This window comes from Mesocricetus auratus, unplaced genomic scaffold (assembly GCF_017639785.1).
Source record: "Mesocricetus auratus isolate SY011 unplaced genomic scaffold, BCM_Maur_2.0 Super-Scaffold_100010, whole genome shotgun sequence".
Lineage (NCBI taxonomy): Eukaryota > Metazoa > Chordata > Mammalia > Rodentia > Cricetidae > Mesocricetus > Mesocricetus auratus.
This window is the reverse complement of record NW_024429194.1, coordinates 10558174-10585273: the sequence shown is the minus strand read 5'-3', so window position 1 is coordinate 10585273 and position 27100 is coordinate 10558174.

Below are 27100 nucleotides of genomic sequence, written 5' to 3'. Positions count from 1 at the left end.
TTCTAAAGGTGGTACCTAGAAATATCTTTTGAATGTAGCTGATTCATCTGAAAATGTAGCCATTCATTTACTTAATTGGGAATGCTACATTAGCACTTGCAAACACATGCTCCTTTTTCTTACTATATATTTTCTTTCCTGTGAAGTTTCCTGCAGGAGAAATGAGAAACACTGATATAATTAACACTTAATTTATCATAAGTGAAATGCATCATTATTTATCCTACATGTATCTTGAAATTAGATACTCTCTAGTGTAAACATGTAATTCAGGGATCTGAGGACATCATTGCATTTGTCCTGGTTCAGACACTTATACATAACCATAAAATTCATAATAGGTAAAATAACATAATGGAATATACTAATTCTGTATTCTCTGGACAAAATACATTAGAAGAGATCAATCAGGTTATAGGTGTTTTAGGTAGTTGGAAAACATGTTTTTGATATTAATAGACAATGTGTGTTCTGCATCTGACTTTGAACATGTGACCAAGAAATATCTTAATCAGAGGGAGGAGGAAGATTGTGGTTTACTATGAAGCATTGGATAATAATAACATTGTTACTATGTATTAGCTTTGTGATAACTGTAACTGACACTAATCACATTAGGATAATAATTACCACTTTATTATTATGCTATAGTCTTCTTACTAGGTTTTGTAAGTTACAATGATATCTCAATTTACCCCTTAGAAATTTACAGAGATGAGGCAATGAGTGTTAATCATTACATGAACCCTAAGAACTGTTAATTACTTCAAAGCCTTTGAACCTGGCAGGATAAATTAACAATGAAAAAATGAATGAGCAAAAGATGAAACATTTAAGAGCTGAGTTATCTTCCTTCTTTAAACTACCAATTCTATCAGTTAGGTTTTCTAGTCCAGTTAGATAGTTATCATCACTATCTGGAATCTCAAATTTGTCAGGACTATCTAAAGTAGATAAATAAGTGTTGTATAGTAAAGGAAAGAATATCAAGGCTTAGAGAAACAAAGGAATTGGATTCTTGGACATCAGGATCTATACATCCCAATGGACATCACATACATCACATGGTAACTCCTCTATGTGTAAATAAATATTGTGTGTGTGTGTGTTTGGCACACATGTAGGTTAACAATAAGCAGGATTCTGAGCAAAAATATAACTGCTCTTCTGTTCATATATTTGGAATTGTTTTAATTTTTAACTATTTCATTAGTGGGGGTTAAATCTCATCTAAAAAGATAGATAACCTGTATCATTTATTAAGTGGTACTTCAATGACAATCTTTGCCCTTATTTCTTCTTCTCCTTTCAAACTCCTGCACTTCCAGTGACTACATGAAATATGATGGCTTATTTGGGTGTGAAAGTCTATATCAGAATGGCACATGGTTATTTAATAATATTTCATGTTGGTTTAAGGAATTTTAAATTTTGTTCTTATAAGAACAAAAACAAATAAAGGATAAATTTGTTTTCATTATATTGGCTCAAACATTATTGTTTTAAGATTTTCAAAATGCTTCCAGAGCCAGCATTAAAGCTTCTGATGACAAGTTTATGCAGAACAAAAGAGATTATAATACCTTACACATGGCCATCTGGGATAGCGCTTATTTGGAAACTATATTTATCCAAACAAGTGTCAAGAATTTCCCTAAAAGGAAAATACTTTTAAAAATATCCAATTTCTTTCCTTTTATTTTCATCTTTATTTTACAATTCTTATGAGAGTTATAAAACTTCAATGATTGGTGTCCTCTGTACATCACCATTTACTACAGAGACCTAAAACAGAGAAGATGATTAGCTCAGGGTAAAGCTTACACTTCATTGGTGTAGGCTGGTGTAGCCCTGCTTAAATACACCTTCCTGGGAAGCCAGTTCTGTTTCCTCATAAAAGTGCCAAAAGTGTATGGCATATCTGGGACTATGGCCATAAACTCCATACTGCTTTGACTTCATTGGTTTCAGGAGATCCAGCAAATGGATTGAGGTTATAGACACACGCACGGAAATATCCTATGCACTGAAACAAAGCAAAGCAAAGCAAAACAAAACAAAAACAATCATTGTAAAACAAAAGGTAAGGAATGAACACACTCATCAACAATGAGAAGTCATTCTCATTTCCAGATTCAGATTGATGGTTCAGAATGAAGGTCAAATTTTCCTGCTACAAAATTTGACTTCATTGTGTTATTTTTATTCCAGTTATATTGTAAAGAACACTATAGCACATTAAAATAAGCAAATAATTCTGTGTTAATTGTTGTTAAAACATTTAGGTTTATCCAGTAAGGAGACGCAGACCGCGACTCAACCATCCCACGTGGAGTTTATTGGTGGACGGGGAAGGAAAAGGGGAGCAGAGAGAGAGAGAGTAAGAGCAAGAGCAGAGGAAGAGGAGTAAGAGAGAGTAAGAGAGGAAGAGGAGTAAAAGAGAGTAAACTGGCAGGGGTCAGTCCCTTAAAGGGGTCCTTTGGAACCAATGTTGTTAAAACGTTTAGGTTTTTCCAGAGTAAGGAGACACAGACCGCGACTCAATGATCCCACGTGGAGTTTATTGGTGGACGGGGAGGGAAAAGGGGAGCAGAGAGAGAGAGATAAGAGAGAGAGAGAGAGAGTAAGAGCAAGAGCAAAAGAGTAAGAGAGAGTAAGAGAGTAAGAGGAGTAAGAGGGTAAGAGAGCGTAAACGGGCAGGGGTCAGTCCTTTAAAGGGGTCCTTTGCACCTGCCTGGTTCTCACGGAACTCTGGGCTGGCCAGAGTGTTGCCTGAGCGCATCCTGCCAGGTAACAGGGCAGGCCAGCATAATGCCTGAACCTTTCATTAATCCTTTGTTATCTCAGAATTACCTACAAGAAAAAAGAGTTCAGCAAAATAAACAGCTGCTTCTGTCACACCTGCTGTGCGGCCTGCATCCGAGAATGTAGCGAGGTTGTCGGGATAGATGACACAGAGACCGGTTGGTTGCTTTAAGAAAAACTTTATGCTTCCCAAGTCAGCTTAGGAGGAGATTCCAAGTCCGCTTAGGAGAGAGAAGTCTCTCAGGAGAAGTCTCTCCAAGAAAAAAGAGCTTCCCTTTTTAAGGACTTCTGTCACCCATCTACATACAATTCTTTCCAGCCTTCTCACCCTCCTGGCTGGTGGTTTAATCTCCGGCCCCAGAATCGGGGAGACACAGCAGGGGAACAGGAAGAGGCATCTAGCAGTAGGGGGTGTGAAAGTCATGGTATCTCAGTGAGCAAGCCCTTATCTGAGCCCTATCAAAAGCTTTATAGCACTGAATTGTTTTCAGTAAACATTATCTCACAGCTGCCTGCTCCCAGGCCAAAGGGGAAGTAGGTTTCTGCTCAAGGTCTGGTGTCCCCACATGCTTCCTCAAATAAGAGGTGCGGGCTTTCTCATTTGGAATGATCTATACAATGGCATAGTGTTCCCTTGCTGTATGAATAAATATTTGAAGGTGAAACATTAAATGTACAAACGGCCCAAAGTTGCTGCAATAAACGACAGGTCCTTTTTCTTTGTGTCTATGTCCTCTTAATTTTAGGCGAATAAAATTACATTATTCAAATATGCACTAAAAACTATATATTTGATATGTCACACACTTAAATTATCTGTCTCAATAAGCAGATAATTTATCTCAGTAGTTTTGTTTCATATATAATATAAGTGTGCTATATGTAAGCATTATCCTGATTCCTTATAATTAGCCGGCAAATATCCATTTTAAACATACAATTCTGAACCTGAACGTAAGTTAATTGTGAACAAGGTTTCATTATATAGTTTTAGTTCCTGCAATTCATGTCTGTTTTTTTGTTTGAGAAACTCATACATACATTTAATGTGTTTTGTTCAAAACTTCCTCTGTTTCCTCCACTTCATTCCTCTTCTATCTTCATCACTACTCCTACTCCCCCTCCCCGCCCCACAAATCCATACTCTTTATACTGAAGTGATTCCAGTGAGTGCTGCCTGTATATGAAGGCTGCCAAATGACGCATGGCTAGTCTCTCAGGGTGCATATCTCTGAAACAAACTAAATATCCCTCCCCCAGGAACCTTCGGTTTTCCCATATCTTCAAAGATATTGTAGAGTGTCGTGAGCTCCTGGCTTATCCCCGCTGAGATTTTGCCTTCCTGGATCTTGTGCATGTTAAAAGCAATGAAGGTTTCATGTTTGTAGCATTCTGTCATGTCTGCAATACTGTCTTGTTCCAGATGCCTACTACCTCTGTCTATTCCAGTTTTTCCTTCCTCTTCTTCCATGATGATACTTAAGCCTTTAGTGTGTGTGTGTGTGTGTGTGTGTGTGTGTGTGTGTGTGTGTGTGTGTGTGTGTGTTTATTTTGTGTCTGGTGCTGTGGTTTTTTGTTTGTTTTTGTTTTTTGAGATAGGGTTTCTCTGTGGCTTTGGATGCTGTCCTGGAACTAGCTCTTGTAGACCAGGCTGGTCTTGTGTTTGTTTTGACTGCTAATAATTCCAGGCATGAGTTCTGGATTTTGGAGCTGGCTTTCAATCCAACCAGAAGGTAGGTGGTCACTCTCATAACATTTGTGACACTATTGCACCAGTGGCTATATCTTGCTGGGCAAGTCATTCTATTGTCTCACAGACGTCACAGTCGCACAAAACAATTGCTTTACTTTTCTCTCCTCTTAGTGTACACAGAAATATCCCTATGAAAACTTACTAGCAGGGATGAAGTATACAGATTCACTCAGTAGGATGACGTTTTATTTCCTGTTGCCTGCAAGATCTAGGAGTCTCAGTTACTACTCTAGGACCATGCCTGGCTGCATGCCACCATGCTCCCCACCATGTTAATGGACTGAACCTCTGAAACTGTAAACCACCTCAGTTAAACTCCTTTTTATACGAGTTGCTGTGGACATGTTGTCTATTCACGACAATAGAAACCCTAAAACCATAACGTTTCAATAATTCCTACTCTGTTTATAATGAATAATAAATTATAGCAATCCAATAATGGAAACCATAAACAATTAACACACCAGGAACTGTGAAAACTTTACAGTTTAAGCTGTATTTCTAAATACTGTGGTTTTATTTTTACATTTACTTTTAGATTTGAGAAATACAATTATACAAAGTTCCATAATTTCCAACTAAATAAATTATAAACTGTATCTGACTTGAAAATTTCATATATACTAGACATATATATGGTTATACATTTGACTATACAGTATATATTGCATAATATATATGTGTGTGTATAGAAATATAGTTAAAGAAGTATTTAAAAGTTACTGGTATCATACAAATATTGTCTTGAGAACTCCCTTGTTTAAGAGATCAAAGTATAAAACTACTGACTAAATAATCTTTTGAAGTTTTCAAAATGTCAATTCTTTTGAATAGTAAATTTAAGTTTATATTTAATTTTGATTAAATATGAGTAAACACATTCAAACATTGGTATATAATTTCATGTGTAAGTAATCAATAATTGGCAACGATTTCATGTTTTGTGCGATTTCACCTATTTTAAGAGATAATATAATGTTGACTTCTGTGCATATTAAACATTGCGTGAATCCTTAGCAATTCAAAAGTAGAAATGTTACTTTTGCCTTATAAAGTCATCACCACTCCATCATCCTCAGTCTTGCAAAAAATGTCGGGTATTGAATTCTAGGACTTCGCCAAGTCATATATTCCTGGAATAAGAATAAACTTGGAAAAGGATAAATAAAAGTATATCTAATTTTAAAAAGAGCAAAGAGTTGTACAATGGTATAGAATGAACTTTAAATGAATTTTTGCATTAAAGCATTAGTTTACATCTGGCAAAGTTAATATCCCAAATGTACATTTCAAGACACTGCTAACAGTAATGTAACACTTGTATGCTACCCCTGTTCACTGGTATTTCTACCAGGTACTCTAGCAAATCTGTGTCTGATTATGTTTAATCTATGATTAAGGTTTAAATTGTCATTCAGGAAGTAAAGATGGGTTGGAATTTTTTCTCAGCTTTAAATACAATCCCAAGTAAATTGCTATTAATTAAAGTTATGCACAATTTTTTATCTGCCTTGAAATTTCTCTCAGTCAAAAGCATACCCCCAAATTAAGCACTATCCTGATTTCTAATAGTTTACATTAATTTGAGTTGCTTTCAGTTTAATGCAAATTACCTAAAATTATCTTTTTATATTGTTATTGTTGTACTCACTGTTTAAACACATGAGTCCTATTGCATGCAGCACTATATTCATTCCCATTTGTTTATATTCAACAGGCAACATATCATCACCATGTGACGTCACCGGAGTGCTCGTAATCTGAATGATATTAAGCTAGCACATCATTTTAGCTTTATAAGGAGTTTCTGGTTATCAGGTAGACATGGACAGTAGTCTTTCTAGCTATTTGCTTCGAGGCTCCCCACATCAATAATTAGCTTCTATACACTGTGAGTATCTGTTGCTTTAACTGGTTAATATGAAAGCTGTTTGACCAATAGCCAGGCAGGATAAGGTTAGGAAGAATGAGCAAAGTGAGAACTCAGATGAGGAGGGGAGAGTTGGCAGAGACACAGTCTAGCAGCCCAGGAAGCAAGATGCCAGCAGACAAGTTTTGCCATGGCCACATGTCAATACATGGATTGATAGAAATTGATTCATTTAAATGTAAAAGGCTAGTTAGTAATAAGCCTGAACCAGAGGCAGCCTCTGGGTGATTATTTAGAAACAGCTCTGGAAAGAGGTAGGACAGAAAAACCCTGGTTAAAGAACACTGCTTGTAAATTTCATTCAGTATTCTTTTTTATATATCACAGGGCCACTTGTACAGAGGTGACACCACCCATAGTGGACTAATCCACATCACTAATTAAGCAATAAAGTGCCTCATAGACTTGGGTACATGCCAATATGATTTATTTATTTTTATTTGTTGAGGTTTCCTCATTCTAGATTCCTCTAGTTTGTATCAAGATGTCAAAAAATAACCCTAAGTAGCACAGCAGGTGATCAACTTCTATAAAAATGAAAATCTGTTTTCAAGAGTTTTATACTAACTCACATATACATATTGCCAAATGATATAAATATGATAATTTTCCTGCAATTTAAAAAAGGTAAGTATTGTCAGTGTCCTTAATTTTCTGTTAAGATGCTCTTGAATGTGAAACAGCAGCATGCATGGATTGCAGCTCTAATTTTTATATAAAAGGCATTGAATAATTTATTCATCTTGAAAGCCACGTGAATATCCTGTTCAAGGTTTTCCTTCCCATGGCTTTCTATTGCACTTCCTGCGCTCTCAAATGATTTCTCTAGATTTTAAATTTGTAATTTATTCTGAACAAAAACAACAAAAAATAGTTCATCATGGTTTACACGAGTTGCAAACCTCTTAGCCAAATTGCTTAAATATTGAAGCCATCAATGATACCTTTTAATGAACAGAAATTCCAAACCCTTATTGATATAGAATTTTCCTGCTCAGTTAGTATCACCCTGAATGTATACACCTATATGTAGAAATAGTGCCAGGAAATGTTCCATGCTACCTGACCCCTGAATCACTCTGCTGCTTAAAGTTCTTTTTTAATCACACATAAATTAAAAGGCAAACTCAATTTTATCATTTTAAGTTTCTACAACAATTTACAACTCATATCACACACTTTATTGTAAAACTAGTGCTGGGATGTAACTAGAAGAGATAGAGTTCTGGAGTAACACACATGAGTCCTGGGATCCAACTCCCCACACAGCAAAATAATGATGGATAAACTTACGAGAAAAAAGTAAATACTATATGTGCTGAGATCATTATCAATAGTATCATGAAGTGAAAAACCCAGTCAGCAATAGTGTCCAGAAAGGGAATATGAAAAGTAAGAGCTTTCTTTTACTGAACTTTAAGTTTACAATTATAAAGCAATTATGGATTATAAACTTGGATTCTTTACATTGGCAAACAGATTATTAATGTTTGGATAACATTGTCTGTCTTACTCTTGTTGACTGTACATTGCTGAGATTATAAGAGTGCAGCCTCATGCTTGGCTTTATGTGGTAGTGCAGATCAAGCCCATTGGAGCTGCACAAGGGTCAAGATTACTACTTCAAATTATGTTATTCTGTCATTGAAAAAGCAGGAAATTTTACACATTAGTCTGCATCTGTAATGAAGTAGGAGAACTTAAGCTTTATGTTTCAACATTTAATCTGGAAACTCGTATGATAACTTTATCAGAATTAATCCTTAGACCCTGTAATCCTGTGTGACTCTTTTACTGCTCAGTAGTTTACTCAGTATTTCCACTGTACACAAGCCACACAAAGACACAACTAAGAAAGAGAATTACAGATCAATATCCCTCATGAACACTGATGCAAAAATACTCAGTAAAATACTGGCAAATCAAATCCAAGAGCACATCAGAGAAATCATTCATCATGAGCAAGTAGGCTTTATCCCAGGGATGCAGAGATGGCTCAACATATGAAAACCTATCAATGTAATCCACCATATAAACAAACTGCAAAAGAAAACCAAATGATCATCTCACTTAGATGCAGAAAAAGCCTTTGACAAAATAAAACACCCCTTCATGATAAAGGTCTTGTAGAGATTAGGGATAACAGGAACATACCTAAAGATAATAAAATCAATATTCAGTAAACCAACAGCCAACACTAAATTAAATGAAGGAAAACTCAACATGATTCCTCTAAAATCAGGAAAAAGACAAGACTATCCACTCTCTCCATATCTCTTCAATATTTTACTTGAAGTTCTAACTTGAGCAATAAAACAACAAAAGGAGATCAAGGGGATGCAAATTTGAAAGGAAGAAACTTTCACTATTTAAAAAAAGACAGGTTCAGAGGGAGCAGGAGATGAATACACCATGTTAATAAAGATACCACCAGAATGTAAATAAGGAATATGTATTAGCTTAAAAATGTAAGAGCTAGTTAGTAATAAGCCTAAGCTATGGACTGAGCATTTACCAATAATATAAGTCTCTGAGTAGTTATTTGGAAGCGACAACATGACATTGAGAATACCTGAAGCCCCATTTCCTTTTATTATTATTATTATTAAATATATCTATATTAATATGCATATATACATTCTAGTCTGTTTCAAGGCTGACCACTTTGTATTGGACAGGCAGTTCAGGGATTTCACAATGGGGCCGATCTGATGATCTTTTTATCAGTAACTGATATTTGTTCATGCTAATTTGTCTGGGGATGAGACCCTGCAGAATTTTCCCCTTTTGTCATTAATATGTCCTGTGATACTGCAATTGCTCTAGTATTGTTACATCCAATCTTTTAACTTACTCTGGAAACAAAGACACATATGGTCCTCCTGTGTAAGTGAGGTTAAACTCAATTCCATGATGGATACAATCTTTACAACAGTAGATAGGCTAACTTGAAACTTACAAAACATTATTTAAATCCATAGGAACAAAAGCAATCATTAAAAACTTAAAAAATAGGTTGCATTTCTAGGAGGAAATTTATTGATGCTTTAATGTGTTAAAAAGCTTACTCACTTTAGTGTTGGTCTGATTTTAAATTCTGTACAAGCAGAGCACCAATAAATGTCCAAACTACAGTTGCCCCAAGCAGGCTGTTCAACTGGATAGTGAAATTCCGGAAACACAATCATTGCTGGACTGCATTGTTGCCCTATCCCAATAGCCTGTCTGAGTTCCTTCAAAACCATGAATTTCCTAATACCAAGAAGATCTCAAATTTTAATTGTCATTATATTCATCATTTACTTTTAAGTTGCCTGTTGGTGTATCTGCAGGAAATGTGTACATGAGTACAGTGACTAAGGAGGACAGAAGACAGTGTTGAATCCCATTGAGCTGGAAATACAGGCATCTATTTTGCTGTTAGTCTTTGATATGGGTGCAGGATCCAACTAGGTAAGAACATGTGCTCTTAACCATCTAGGAGTCATTCCAGTCCCTTCATAGATGTTTAATAAGTATCACTACAAAGCCCTATAACACACATACACACACACACACAGGCTTGCGTGCATGCATGCATCTACACACAGAGAAACACAAACACACGCACACACATATCATCCACATAGTTTCTTATTTGCTTATATGTCCAATACCATTGTTTTACTTTCCAAATGAGGAATGTTGTGGCTTGGAGAACTTTACTAATTTTTATGAATTCTTATATCTGTTCCTTCAACAAAACAGAATTAATTCTCTATTCCAAGCAATTATTGAGTGATGACAAAATAAAACGTGGACCACATGATATAATTCAGCTCAACACAGTCTGAAAACTGTAAGACTGAATTTGTATTTGCCCTTGTCTTGAGATGGTGGAGTATTGTTGGAGCATTGCTGTTTTTGTCCTTACTGCCCCTTCTGAAATTAAGGAACAGAGGAAGACAGCACAGGAAGACCCCACAAAGGTTAAACACAACAAACAAGGAAAAACTACAGAGGTTACAACCCTGGGTCTCTGCTTTCTTGGGTTCTAGCTATGGGCAACAGGCTGAATATGGCACAGAATACTTTTTTTTTAGGCAGCACAAAAAGTCAATGAGGAAAGTAAGACAGATCACTGCTAAATACAGAGTATCAGAATGCATTCTAATGTATGTTAAAAGCTATCTCTTATTCTTGTGGCAAGAATTTAAAGTAAAGGGAAAATTCTCAATGATGGTCAGAACTACACTGATTAATTTAACGTTGTCACAAAGAATATGTTGTTTATCCTCATACCTTTTCATTGTGAGATGATAATATTTATAGCGACTAGACTTTTGGAAAGAAAAAAGAAATATTAGCAGAGTGCAGGACTATGTTTCTTATTGTGTAAAAACAATGGGGTTCTTGTATCATGAAATGGAAAGAAATGGACACAATCTCATTATACTAAATTATGAGTCATTAAGATCAAGTGGGAAGCAAGTGTGGTTTGCTTTCCTGTCCAGCGATCTTTTGAAACATCTGCATAAGTAGTTGATGATTCAATCATAAAGGGATTTTAAACAGGGAAATGTTTTTTGTGACTCTATTTTAAACTGTAAGAAAAGCAAACACAAAATAAGTGAAGAATGTAAAGAATGAAGATAGCATTATTGACATCAGTTTCTCTATCAGGAGATAGTTAAGACAGATGAATAAAGCCCTTTCTGTATGGCATTTCTTTCAAATTCCACATTGGAGAGTATATGTGTTTGTCTTCTGATACTGCTATTTATTTATACACCATTTTAGTGCCATATATTATTTAGGGTTTCTAATCTGAGTTGTATTTTTCATCACACTAATATTGACTTAATTGTCAGAGGACAAAACTGAGACATAGCAGGGTTTCAATTAGATTACTTTATGCTAAAACTGTGAGTGTTTTGCAACCACGCACTTGATTCACAGAACAGTTAATGATGAGTCTTTGGCGTTCGTTAAGAAACCTAAGAAGGAAACATTGCATTGTGAATAATCAGGAAAATGTGGACTAGCCAACCAGTCCCGCTGCTTTCTAGATGGTCGGGAATGATAAAGAATACAACATGTGTACTTCATGATAACTGTGACTTCATCTGAGGATCTAAGGTTCACAATACTTCGCAACTTATTATTTTTCCTTACCCCATTACTAAGATATTTTTCACAGTGAGGTTAAGATAACACGTTTTATAAACACCTAAGATCACATATACAAGGAAGATTTTTCATATATATCAAATTTTCATATTTTGTTTGATAGAATTATATAACCAAATTAAAAATAACTTCATAACAAATTAAAAATAATTTAAAAATATTTTTCTGTTTGCATGTCCCCGTAAGTGCTCTGGTGACTGAATTAACATTGGACTCAGCAGATTTACTTTAATATGCAAGATGCAACAACACTTATTTTTATTAAAGAAGGCATATTTTAAATACAGGTTGTCTAAATAATTTCTAATCTTCTTCTGAGCCAGGATCTATTGTAAAGTTGCCCTGTATTTAACATAACCATGCCCTAGAAATTCTTGGTTATACGTGGATTTTATTGGATTCAAGATTCATTGCTTAAAACCATGTAAAAAGATACTCTATAGATTAATGTTCTTTCAGGTGGAAAGGATATAGATTATGAGCAAAACAAAATCCTACAATGTTCAGAAGAAAGAGATCGAGAAATATCATATTTATTGATAGCCAGACGAATAAGTTAACTTCCCAATAGAACCAAATCTCAGTAAAATAACTTTAGAATCTGACTATCTCTACCACCCCAGTAAACTTCCATGACAACCCTGTGTCTGTATTGGATGTGGCATGTAATGTGTGGTGCTCTTTTTTATGAAATAAAATTTTGTCCCATTGGAATTTCCCTTATATTGTTATGGTCTACATATTTCAATTAAGTTTTTTATTAAGACATGATTTATTAAATATTGAATTGTGTCTAATGGTGGAATTTACCTTTCTCTCTTCTTTTGAATATATCTGACTTAAATTTAACTTTTTGTACTTTACAAAGAATCCATTGGGAATCCTTCCTCTGTAGATGCCATGTTAAAATACAAAGTGAAAGAAAAATCTTACAAACAAATGTATAAATATTACTTGAAAATAAACTAATAATTTTATGTGAAAACTTATGCATACTTTCTTCATTTGGAGAAATTCATAGTTAAATATTCAAGGAAATGAGAAAATATGCTGCCTTCACATGTAAAGAAAATAATTTTTCCAACAAAAAAATTAAAATTATGCAGGAACAGAAATCACACACACACACAAAAGAGCACACAAGAGAGAGAGAGAGAGAGAGAGAGAGAGAGAGAGAGAGAGAGAGAGAGAGGGTACTTATTCAGATGTACATAGGTGTGTTGGCCCATATGTGATCCTGTAATGGCTGTAGATTTGGATGAGAATGAAAATATAAAAGAAACTAAGATATACATAATAAATTATTACCAGTGAAACACATTACCAATTATTAACTCTTGAGGATTAGCAACAACAAATAAATAGATGATGGGCCAAGGGCTTCCTGGCTCCTGTAGTCAGGAATTAGTAAGGAGAAATGAATGAGTTAACAGAGCAGAGAATACAGTTGTTTCAACATAACTAAAATATGGAAGCCATGTGTCATCCGACATCTCTCCAAAATCACACAATGTACATATGAGAGGTGAAGACCACTGTAACGTGTGAACATGAGGGATGGTCATGTGTCAGTGTCTGTTTTTTGCATTAAAGGTACTACCTAGTGGGCTATGGATATAATGAAGGAGACCCAAGGAGTTCAAGGACAGGATAAGGTCATGGAAACCCTCCCAACATACTGTTCCATTGTGTTGTGAATATAAAACTTTTATTTTACAATGTCTGTTGTAAAATGATAAATAGAAAGAAAATAAGCACTTCACTGATAAGATCACAGGGACCCAGAATATTTATAGAAATTTCTGCATAATAAAGAAACTGTAGAAACATGATATGTGAAAACACACAGTGAAAGAATCCAAGTGTATGATATGACTCAAACTGCTGCGGAAAATGACTTGCTTTAAAATAACTGTTCTTACCTTGTGGGTTGCAAACCTTTGGGAGTTGCTTATCAGATACCCTGCATGCCAGATATTTACATTATGGTTCATAACAGTAGCAAAATTATAGTTATGAAGCAGCAATGAAATAATTTTATTGTTGGGGGATACTATACCATGAGGAACTGTTTTAAAGTGCCACAGGATTCAGAAGGTTGACAACTAATGCTTTAAACAAATACACTGACATCTTATATTAAAAGTCAAGCAAATATGTGTTTGTTGGTATCTTAGTTGTAATCTAACAAATAAAGCCTTCCTGTAGATCAGAGGGCAGAGGTAGTGACTAGTTAACCATAGAGGTCCAGAGGTCTGTATATACAGACAGGAAGGGATATAGCTAGGCAGAGAGAGGAATACAAGGTGGGAGGAGACAGAAACTTGCTCTCTTTTCAGTCTGAGGATTTTGTAAGGGTAAGAGCTTTAGTGCCTGGCTGCTCTGCTTCTCTGACTCAGTATTAACTTTACACACCTTAATATTTGACTCCAGATTTAATTATAAGATGTATTAGTGAATTATTAAGACCTTAAATGATTTTTTGTTAATTCCATATGAATTGTTGAGATAGTCTAATATACTACCCAAACATTTTCTTGTATTTCTTCTCCTTTGATTTAAATTTCAAAGGATTTTGTAAGACATTATTTTAATTGAAAATTATAGAGAATGTGAAATAATGTAGAAATTGAACTGTAGAATTATGTGGTATACTGAGTAGGCTTCTAGATTTTAGACTTAATGGACATGGATTAAAATCCTGTGGATCAGTCTGGTGGTTAAGGGTCAGTAGGAAGCAGCAATTACTTTCAATCTCTTTATTTATCTGTCTATGAAGTTGAAATGGGAAAGGCAGCTATTTCTCAGATACTAGAAACAGATTACCAAAGTACTAAATCAAGTCAAAATAGTCATTTGTCTATAAGCAACAAATGCTCAAGAAGTAGTATCATTCAAATTACCTATTTCTCTAAAATTTCAAGATATTTCTACTAATCAATAATCCAACAGTGAATGAGCCTTTGTAATAGGCATTTAGCTCCTTGCTTTTGATTTCTGTCGTCAAATGACACTTTTGCAAGCATAATGATAAGGAAGGTTTTCTCATTTGATCGGCACATGTGTTCCACTAGCGTTCAAATCATGATAACAGAGAAATGATTAATTATCAAAACAAGTTATTTATGAGTTGTGGATGGTGACTAGAATTTCACATTCCAAAGAGAGTTCAGATCTGAGAGAGAGAAAGAGAAAAAAAACACGTTGAGAGGATTTTGTATCATTCTGTAACTTCCTGATAAGCAGACTGCCAGAGAATGAATCCCAGATTTGAACCTCTCATGACAAAGGAAGGAATCAAATCCAGATTGTGAGTAAATGTGGGGAAAGAGAAGGCACAACATGTGAATTTTCTGGTCTTTCTTTTCTTTCTTTCCTTTTTCTCCCTTCCTTCATTCCTTCCTTTGTTTCTTCGTTCGTTCATTTGTTCCATCCTTTCTATATTTCTTTCTTTATTTCTATTTCTTTCCCTGTTTTGTATTTACAGTTTTCATTTAAAGTGCTTCCTACAGATGGTTATATAAGTAATCAATACTTCCAGACATGGTTTTCAGATTTCATCTAAGATAAAGTTTCATGGTTAATGCGATGACATGCCATTTTACCATTCCCCTCAAGTTGAGGATAACATTCTACAACAAGATTGTGTAACTGAAATGTCTCAACGAATAAAGGAATTTGGATTTTTTAGGGTGGATTTTGGTTTTTACTGGCCTCTTGGGAAACACTCAGATCTGAAATTCCTATTATATCTTAAAATTAAAATTAATCACCATTCACATTCTGATTATTCTTTTATGATATATAATTCATGTTACAGGTTATGATGGACATACAACTTTAGTTTCACATATAAAATCACTGTATGTGTATCATATAGACACTGTGTATGAAAAATACTTATTTTAAACTTAGTACTTGAGAAGGCACATCACAATTGAGTGAGCTAGTATTGATTGGAGCATATTCATAAGCAGTGTGCATTATGAGTTTCCTGGGTTGCTCATCATGGAGCACAACCTAAAGAATGGTATTATAAAGCAGAAAGCACAGAAAGTTAATAATAAATAAAGCAGAGTCAGAAATATGTGGGAATCTGCTAATTTGCAACACTAACGTAATTGGGGAGATGAATTATACAAATGAAACCATGCAGAGACTGCTTAACAAATCAAGACCTTTTATGACTTGGCTCAGCATAGAAGTCAATCTGCTAGACAGAAACTGTGTCTTGTTATGAATCCAAAAGTAAAGAATGAAAAACCAGTCACCCAGTTTCACAATTTTTTAGGTTTCCAGGGGGACTTCGATTATGCAGACCATTATTAAATCTACAAAACTATGTTTCTGTCCTCCAAGCTTCTATTTGATATGGCTCATAGAAAATGTATAAAATGAAGATTTCTTGGTCCATTCACAGGAGTGATTCCTTGTACTGGTGTGTATCTAGTCATGTAAGCAACAGCATATGTATGCCTGTATTGTTTATGTTCACAGAGAATTATTTGTCCCAGAGCTCATTTATCTGTCATATTGTCCTTGTGGACAGAGGTTACACTTCTGATTCATTTCCTATCCTTGTGGCCCACTTTGCCCTAGACCCAGTGAGTGAGCCACTTAATGTTTCTATATTTATGCACAGTGCTACCTGCATAAAAGAGAAAATTAAGACTTACAATAGAGTCTCAGAACTTCAGGGGAGAAGATTTACTTCAGAACTTCTCTCATTTTTAATGAAATATAAATGGTCCCCCAAATAGAAAATTATACAAGAATTATAAGACAGGCGTTTCCGCAGGGCTATAGAGAAGTGAAGATGGATGAAGAAGGCTGAGATCCACCTGAAAGCATCTCACGTGCGTCTCCCCCACTGCTGTTATTTACGGATTTGTTCAACAAACATTTATTGAGCACCGGTGCTCCACTGGGGACACATTGATAGATAAATAAAGTTTTGTCTTCTAGAGGGGCTTACAATTCAATAAAGTCATGAAGGCTGTAAGTAAATAGTGGCAAAATTCAGCGAAACCATAGATCTTTCCACACTGCTTTGGAAACGCAGAGAAGCAGCAGCTAGTGAAGTCATTCTCTGTTTATCAAAAGTTTGGTGAGAAATGAGTATGCGTGATGTACTTGGCAGAGATGATTGAAAATCGATCACCAATGCACAAACACAGAAATTATACTCATTTTAAAGCCCATAGGAATAAAACGATAGATATGAGAGGTATTGTTAGAAGTGTTTTACAATAACAGCAGAGTTTGTCTTTCTTTACACTAATCACTACCCTCTCTTACCATGTTCTTTCATTTCTCCCAAATTCTTCAAATGAAAAAAAACTTAATATTTAAGTCTGACTTATTTCCCTTAACATAATTATTTCTAGTACCATCCACTCTCCAGAACAATACATAACTTAGTTCTACTTTATAGATGAGTAATATTCCATTGTGAACTCTTGTGTGTGCGTGCGTGTGTGTGCGTGCATTCATTTGTGTGTGTGTGTGGGGTGTGTGTGTGTGGGTGTGTGTGTGTTCCTGGATCTCTGTTCATTTAAACATTGATGTGCACCTGTTTTGATTCCATCTTTCAGCTATTGTGAAGAGTATATTGGTAACCCCTAAGAGTAGTTAAGAGAGTCAGTCCTAAAGAAAACTTACTGATTCATTTGAACATACAAGTGTAATTTGTATGTCTGTATTAGATATGTACTATTGAGTTTAAGTAACCTCCATATTTAATTCTACAGAGGATAGTCTGAATTACTTTCCTAGCAGTAATGGGTAAAATGTTTTTCTGCCAACATTATCATGATTATTTGTTCATATTGTTTTCAAAATGAGATCCATTTAGCCTAGTAAGATTGTGATTGATTCAATTTTAATTTTTATTTCCCCAACAGGTAATTATATGGAAACTTTTATCATATATTTAATGTCTATGCAGAAGATTATTAAAAGGTTATCTACTTGGAGCTGGAGAGATGGTCGAGTGATTCAGAGCAATTATTAGTCTTGCAGAGGATCCAGTTTCAGTTCAGTTCTCAAAACCATCTGTATCTCCAGTTCAAGTGATCTGATGGTCTCATTTGACCCTGTGGGCACGAGACATGCCCATCAGGCACATACACAACACAAACAGGAAAAACATACAAACAAAATAAGTAGATACAAAAATCAATCCTAAAATAAATAAATAAATAATATGAATTATATGGTCCATTTATCAATTATGCTATTAGGTCTTCTGATGCTTTGTGTTTGTTTACAAATTTCAGTATTAATTTCTTTTAGATGAATAGTTTTCCAAAGTGGTCTCTCATTCTGTAGGCTGTCTCTACAACTCAGTTGAATGTTTTGATGCACAGAAATTTTGAACTTGATGTAATCTCATATCAATTCTTGCTCTTACTTCATGAGTTACAGAGCACTATGGAGAAAGTAACTGCCTATGCTTACATATTACACCTATGATTTAACCTGTCATTTCAAAGTTTTGAGCATTATGTTAATGCATTTGAATCATTTCAAGGTGATTATTGTACGTGACTTGAAGGCTTTATGGTATATGGTGTGGGGACACCAGACCTTGAGCAGAAACCCACTTCCCCTTTGGCCTGGGAGCAGGCAGCTGTGTAATGTTTACTGAAAACAATTCAGTGCTAAAGCTCTTGATGGGGCTCAGATAAGGGCTTGCTCACTGAAATACCATGCCTTTCACACCCCCACGGCTAGATGCCTCTTCCTGTCCCCCCTGTGGTGTCTCCCCGATTCTGGGGCCAGAGATTAAACCACCAGCCAGGAAGGTGAGAAGGCTGGAAAGAATTGTATGTAGATGGAGCAGAAGTCCTTAAAAAGGGAAGCTCCTTTTTCTTAGAGAGACTTATCCTGAGACTTCTCTCTCCTAAGCGGACTTGGAATCTCCTCCTAAGCTGACTTGGGAAGCATAAAGTTTTCTTAAAGCAACCGACCGGTCTCTGTGTCATCTATCCCGACCACCTCGCTACATTCTCGGATGCAGGCCGCACAGCAGGTGCGACAATATGGGTAAGTCTGGAAGGTGGAAAGAGGAGAGTGTTGTAATTATTCTCTAAAAAGGAAAATGATTTTTTTTTTTTTAGTTTTGGTGATCTCGGTATAGAGTTAGCCTGATGTCTTTCAAAGGTTTATTGAGTTGGGCCTTCAAGTGGTCCTATGAATTGACAACAACTACTCAATATGCAGAATTTCGAAGTCCAGCCCCAATGGATATATCTGCAGACACTCTTAAACCTAACCCTCATAGAACCTTACAGATGAGGATTATACATCCAATACCTCAGTTTCGTGCCCAGTGCTGTAGCAGACCTTCTGTGGCACTCACTCTCTGACCTCATTCCCAGAGACCTTACTGAGTAGATCTGGCTGGAACACCCTGGTTTTCACTGCCCCCAGACAAACCCCACTTCCTGTAGGGTTAGAATACCCAGAAAAATATTTTAATCAAACCATCCAGTGCCCACACCTATGAGAAACCAGGTGATTTTCCTAATAACACACAGCCACCACACACACTCTCCTAAGAAACACAATGGAAACAGAAATATTATATATATATATATATTCTACCCCACAAAGACAAGATCAGATATCAGCACCTTGAATTAAGAAGCGAGTGAAGAGGGAAGAAAGACATGGAGAATATGGTCAAGAGGACTGTTGAACAATTTATTTTGAAACAAAGTAATATAATTTTCTAATATTGATAACTGACTACAAATGTAGAAACACACTTTATTTTACAAGTCAAAGGAAAAAGCATAGTTGGTACTACTTTGTGTCTTGGCCTACATATTCCTCACTGGATGCTAATATAAAACTGAGAGTTACAGTTGTTATTGTGAGGCCAAGGGCAAATCAAGAAAAAACTTTAAAACTCTTAACCAAAGAGCCAATGGGTTATTGAGCCAATTCCAGCATGCTCTTCCTCTTTGGTCATAATAATTTAAATTATAAAAGGTTTGCATTTATTGAAGAATATTTCATGTTTTGTATTACCATCAGCCCTATTAATCCTAAATGTTATATATTTAAGATACTAGTATGTAGACATAGCAAATTACCAATAAATTATGCACTCTTATAAGATTGAATATTTAAAGGATTATTTATAGGTGCTTTTATGACTCAGTAAATTGCTTATCAGTAATATCTAGCTATAAAAAAGAATACAAGCAATATATGATATAATCTATAAATGTGGATAAAACAGCTATTAATATATCAGAATTTTAATTATTAATATAAGCTAAAGTAAAATAGGATTTCATTTTTTCTTTAAGTGTTAAGGGTATGCAAATGAATACTTGATAGATTTAAAAGTAAACAAGGTAATTGTTTAATGATGAAATACCCTCATAAATTAGAAATAATAAGTAGATTGCCCATAACATGAAATGAATGAGAAACATGAGATCCTGCTTCTTGCCACAGAGTTACTTCTCCAGAGGTCTGTGGTTTACTTTTAAAGAGTCTTCATGCTGGCATAGGCTAAAATTGAACAGAAATGACCAGTTCTCTAATCTTGAATGGCAGTACCAGCTTCTGATCTGTATTCATTGACAGCAAGGTCTGATAATCTACTGTGTCACAGCTTGCTATCCAGAATTCCTTTGCAAGGGAATCCAACAGAGCCAGTGGTCAAATGAAGCAAGGCCCTGCACTGGGTCTTCAAAAGATAGGAACTGTCTCTCCTCGTAGTAGCTACAGGCAAGGTCTTAGAGACACTTCAGACTGACAAAAATATTTATCTTAAAGTTTGCGTGGATTATAAACATCCCAAGCCCCAAACCTCTTCTTCTATATTAGCATTTAAGAGTAACAAAACAATATTCTGGACTTCCCAAACACAAATTTTCACATAAAAAATTAACACTGTCTCAAACATTTCAATGAACAGTTTCATCCTATCCACATAAACTGGACCATTAGAAAGGTCCTGGGGTCTTGGTTATAGGAAACATGTTTACACACATGAAAAATAGACCATTTAAATAAAGTTATATATAAACTATAAGACATGGGTGCCAGCCTGGTCCCAGTGCCAAGTCAACCCCAAATACACACAAAGAATCTATTAGTTACAATACTGTCAACCAATGTCTGGGGCTTCTCATTGTCTATTTCTGTCTTAAGTATTACCCCATGACTACTAATATATACTTCTATCAATACTTATCTCTTCCAGGAATCACATGGAAGCTGTCAGCTTTTGACTACATTTCCCAGAATACTCCTTGACTCCAAGTTCCACCTATCTTGCTTCCCTATTGGCCAACAGTGTGTTATTTATCAACCTGTACAACAACATATACACAGAAGGAGTTCCCCCATCATATAGGTACATGTTAAATAAGAGAAATCTACAAATGTGACAATATCCTTACTGAAAAATTACAATTTATTTTTTATTTTGTATCACTTAATAAAATGAACATTGTTATTCATAATGCACATTTAAAGGCCTAAGTCTGTGGTAAAATCAATAAACAGTATAATATCTAGACACACTTGATACATTGTCTCCTTTAAAATTGCCAGCAACAAGAGAATGATTTGCAATTTAAAACCATGGATAGTCTAGTACTTTCCACAAGACAGATTTGTTCTCTATTACTCTAGAGTTTTTCCACTATTTGGAATCAATATATCATGGGGTACTAAGGCTTCTCCAGATCTACAAAACAAATTCTACATTGGTATTTCTTTCTTTCTTCTATTTCTGCTCAAACAAGGCCTTTGTTTATTTTAATAACTGTTATGATTCCAAGTATGCAGTCTTCATTGTGAAGTATATAACATTGATCATCATTAACCTTAATTTTCTTAGCTTTTTAAAATTAATGCCTAATCCCAACTATACCTAACAAACTGTTAAGTTAGAATAGTTTAAAGTAATTGCCACTTAAAAAGGCTTTCTCACAAAACCCTGGTCTGTTTTATTATGGAGGACAGGCTTGGCCTAATCTTGAAATAACATCATGTATTCTTTACACTGAGATTTTGATTTATTTCCCCCAATCCTTCTGTAAATCATTTGTGACCTTTCAATATAGGGAAGTGTTGCTTACCTTTGGGGAGAAACATCTTTCAATCAGAAACATAAATGTAAGATATTCATATCTTTCCTACTATACTAGAAGTAATGTTCTTGTTATTTTAGTCAAATTTCTGACATCCAAAAATGATCTTCCAAAGAAAAGTACAAGCACACTTTGTGAGATCAATGTAGTGACACCTTCCCAGAAATAGTTCATGTTAAGACTTTAAGGGCATGGTGTTCTTTAATATAATTTGCTTAATTACAGGATTTGTTTTGGTCTCTTGGCAAAGGTGCATTCTTTAATCAGTTATCTTTAAACAATGGAAACAAGAGGTTGTGCAAGTTAATCCAGCTTGCTTCATGTTTATATACACCTTGAAAACTAATACATTTTAATGTTAAAAGTTTAAAAGAACAAAAATATCATATTTCATAACATATGAGTTTGAAAGCTTTACATTTCCAAAATGTTATTTCAATTAGAACATGCCCACATGCATTCATTTAGGCATATTCTGTGAATTCATTACTGATAAAAAGAATGTGGCAGTTAAAACAGTGAAAGAACAGCCTACAATACCTAAATAGTTAAATTCTCACTCATGACAGAAACGTTCTGAGTTTATAATAACTCTTCTGTTGTTACTCATACATTCACTCCATTATTAAACATCCTGAAGCTTCTTTTACAGAAACTACAGTTGCAAACTAGGTTCAGATCAAATGTTCCCAGTTAGTTTGGTAGAGTTGTAAAGGTAGATGAAACAGCTATAATAGTAAGTCTTCTCACATGATTCTTGACTCCCTGTAAGCCTCATACCTAAAGGGAATTGCTAAAACTAGAATGGGTTTAGACTCTCTCTCTCTCTCTCTCTCTCTCTCTCTCTCTCTCTCTCTCTCTCTCTCTCTGTGTGTGTGTGTGTGTGTGTGTGTTAAGTATGTGTACATGTATGTGTATATAAACAAATTCTTGCTAGTACATACTTAAGTAGATGTTAGATATATATATATATGGTTGTCTCCTACTTTCTCTACCTTCTTTATTGAAGCACAGTCCAGTATCTCATAAACCTCGTTCTTTCTGATTTGTCTAGATAATATGCTGTTCAGAGAGGTTTGTGGATATTTGCCTCCCTTGCAGCTCAGAACTGGTGACACATGTATTCCTCTACAGCCAGATAGTTCATGAATGTCTAAAAAGTTAACTCAGGTCTACATGCTTGGGTAACAGGGCTTTAACTCTGCCATCTCCCCAGAAACAAGATGTGTACATTCTGATAAGTATAGGAAATAGTAGAATTTCAAAAGTATTCTGATTGTGAACATTATCATCATCATCTTAGTGCTTTGAGGAATATTAAATCAACTGAATCACTATTAAACAAAAACATAAACTGTATTTTCCTGCTTAGGAAAAGGAGGCAGTATAAGAACATTACAATGACAGATTTAAATTCTAGTGATAACACACTAGCTTGGTTCTCCTTTAGAAGAAGGGTGAACTAGCTCTCTATGACATTATTAAGGGTCTTAATCATATTTATGTGGAGTTGGAGTAATAAACCATGACCTCTAAAAATGACAATCTCTGACTAGTATCATTTTAGAGGTCAGAGTGCCAATGTGTCATACTCATTTATAAATCTTTCTATGAAAGTTGACACAACATATAGAATAATTTAAAATAATCTTTGGTACATGAAGAGTAGAATTCATTATTATTATTATTACTATTATTATTATTATTGGATTAGTTTAGAAGTTTATTCAAGATTCATATTTAATTAGAATAAAATAATTACTTAGATTTTTTTCTTGATATATCATAAAAAACCCGCTAATAACCTCTGCCTACTTAATGCCATTTGAAATCATTCTCCAAGAGTCAACATAGTTTCCAAACACAAATGTTGGCTATGCTCCTCGTCAATTGGCAGTGTCAAATACAGGGTCAGCTTTCAATAATATGACAAAGTAAACAATGGCTACTGCCCTTTTATTACAATGTGATTTCTTGATATACCATTTCTTCCCTTTATAAACAGCATAAACTAAAGTATTGTGAAAGAAACAATCTACCATAATGGTCTCTGGGTCATCTTGCCTTTAATTGTCTTCGTCTGGAGAAAAAGAAAAACAAATAAAACCCAAGCCCAATTTTTAAAGAAAAACAAAACTCAAATTATTGCATTTGAAGAAATATTTATGCATATATCTGAATACCTATTTAATGCCATTTGAAGGAAATACATTTCACATTTATTTTAATTTAGTTACATAAAGTAAATAATTAAGAAACAATATTAGAGATATAAGAATTCCAATTAAAATGTGTTGTAAGTCTCTGATGCTGTATGTTAGCAAAACCATTATCTTTCACCAAATTCACCTTTTTAAATTAAAGTATTTAATGCCTATTAAAACTTAGCTTGTTAGCTCAAACATCACACAGATAAGATATTTGAAATTATGTTTTCAGAAGAAGCTTTCTGTTTTTATTTGTAATAACATTTTACATATTCTTGAAAGCATTTATGCAATGTATACAGCTGTGTTTGTTGATAACTACTTCCCTCCAACTCCCCCTGTAGGCCTATCACCTCATCACACTCCTAGATTCTTATCTTTTCACTTGAATATTTTTTGTACCACAAACCTTAGTTCAATCAGTGCTACTCACGTGCACAGGCATGTGTGATCATTCACTGGGAATGTGCAACCTGCCAACAGCCATGTTCCCAAAGAGAGTGACCTTCCCTCAATAGTGATTAAATGCCTATAACTCTTCCAATAACAGTGGGCCTTGGGGGCTTCTCCCCAACCATGCTGGAATCTGGATTCCAGGTAACCACAGCTGCCACAAGTGACTGTGTGGAAGAGGTACATTATGGGCAGAAATCAGCATTTCCCAACACTTGTATTCTTTCCACTCCTTTTTCCTAGAGTGTCTTGAGTCTTGTATGGACAGAGGTTAATATAAGTGATCTATTCATACCTGAGCACTGAAAATCATTTATCTGCATCATTTTTACCAGTTTTGAGTATACATTAAATGCTGCTCTGACCAAAGCTGAGAGCAGCACATATCTACAAATACCAACTAAATTTTTAATTAATTTTTTATTTAATTTACATACAAACCACAGTTTCCCCTGCCTACTCTCTTCCCTTCCCTTCACTCACTTCCTTTTCCCCCTGCCCCATCCACTCCTCAGAAAGGGGAAGGCCTCCCAGGGGAGTGAACAAAGCATGGATCAACTTGAGGCAGGACCAAGCTTCTCTCCCTGTACCAAGGTTGAGCTAGGCATGATTCCCCCCATAGAGAATGAGTTTCAAAAGCCATCTCATGCACCAAGGATCAATACTGGTCCCATTGCTAGGGACATCACAGACAAACCAAGCCTTACATGTGTCATCCACATGCAGAGGTTCTAGGTAGGTCTTGCACATTTTCCCTAGCTGTTGGGCTAGAGTTCGTGATCATCAATTAACTCTTAAAAGTTATGAAACATGACTTCATATTAGAAACTTCCCAATGAGCACTAATATGTAGTTTAAAAATTAAATAGCTATAATAAAGATTCCTTGTATTAATTAACCCACAGTAGGATATTATGGAATTGTGACACTTTTTTTCTAGGTGATGTATGTCAACATATATCTAAATTATATTTGAATGGCCCAAAATGAAATAAGTCCTCATTTTTATCATGAACGTGAATGAGTCTAATATTTAATTGGAATCAATAACCTTTTGTTTGTTGAAGTTCTGTTAGTAAAATTTTGATGTAGAGCTAAACGAGATCTCACTATCACATTTAGTTCTCTATAAAAATGTTTTTACCACCTAGAAACTCTGAGTATAATACAAGTGTCAGATGTCTAAACTAATATTGTTTATTTATCATTATGGCTACTTATAAAAGAACATAAGAGCCTATTAGAACATGGCATTAGTAAAGTTTTAAGGTTATAACCAATATGATATAACCAATTATGTAAATGGGACAAAAGACCCCATTCACTGTAAAAATACAGTTTTATAGATGAATAAAATTAATATGGAAAAGAAGAACTAATACAAAGAAAACATAAACTTCATTGAAAAAACTTGAAGAAAAATTGACTGAATAGTGACAAAATTTGGTTGTTAAAGATTTCTTGATATGGAAAAAATGGTAAGTGAAGTCAAGGAAAAGAGAATGAACACTAAAAAATAAAATGGTCAGAACAAATTCTATATGTAACTCTGAAAGCACAAATTTTTGTTCTTGTATAATTATTATCTGCACTAAAGTAAACATTTTTTTATATTAATATTTTTTTATTTTCCATTTTAAATTTAGATAAGAAACAAGGTTGCTTCACAAGTCAGTACGAGGTCCCTCTCCCTTTCCCTCCCCTCCTCCTGTGCCCTCCCCCCATCCCCCCGTTATCCCCTCATTCCCCCAGGGAGGGTGAGGCCCTCCATGGGGGTGTCCATAGTCTGTCATTTCATATAGGGCAGGGCCTAGACCCTTCCCCAAGAGTTCAGGGTGAGAGTGCACCTCACATTGTTCTATGGGAGTCCAGAGACCGTGTGTATACTTGGGATGGGTACTGATCTGCTGTCCAAGGCTCAATAGATTACCTAGGCCTCCTCACTGACACCCAGATTCAGGGGGTCTTGATCAGTCCCATGCTGGATTCCCAGGCTGATGCCTGGGATTCAAGACTTGACCTTTGTCTGGTCAGCTGTTTCTGGGGGTTCAACCAGCCCAGTCTTAATCCCTTTGATCATCGATCCTCCCTCTCTGATACTGGCTTTCTTGAGTTCAGCTCAGTACTTAACCAGCCAGTAAATGAAGTTTCTGTTTCCCAGACTCTCTGGCAATAGGATTGTAGGCTGGCACTCCCCAGATCTATGTCTAAAATCCATATATGAGAGAGTACATGCCATGTTTCTCTTTTTGTGACTGGGTTACCTCACTCAGGATGGTTTCTTCTAGTGTCATCCATTTGCCTGCGAATCTCATGATTCCATTATTTTTTTCTGCTGAATAGTACTCCATTGTGTAGATGTACCACATTTTCTCTATCCATTCTTCGGGTGAGGGACATCTAGGTTGCTTCCAAGTTCTGGCTATTACAAATAAAGCTGCTATGAACATAGTGGAACAGACATCTTTGTTATATGAATGGGCATCTTTTGGATATATGCCTAAGAGTGCAGTTGCTGGGTCTTGTGGTAGGTTTATTCCCATTTTTCTGAGGAATCTCCATACTGCTTTCCAAAGTGGCTGAACCAGTTGGCACTCCCACCAGCAGTGGAGGAGTGTCCCCCTTTCACCACATCCTCTCCAGCATAAATTGTCATTGGTGT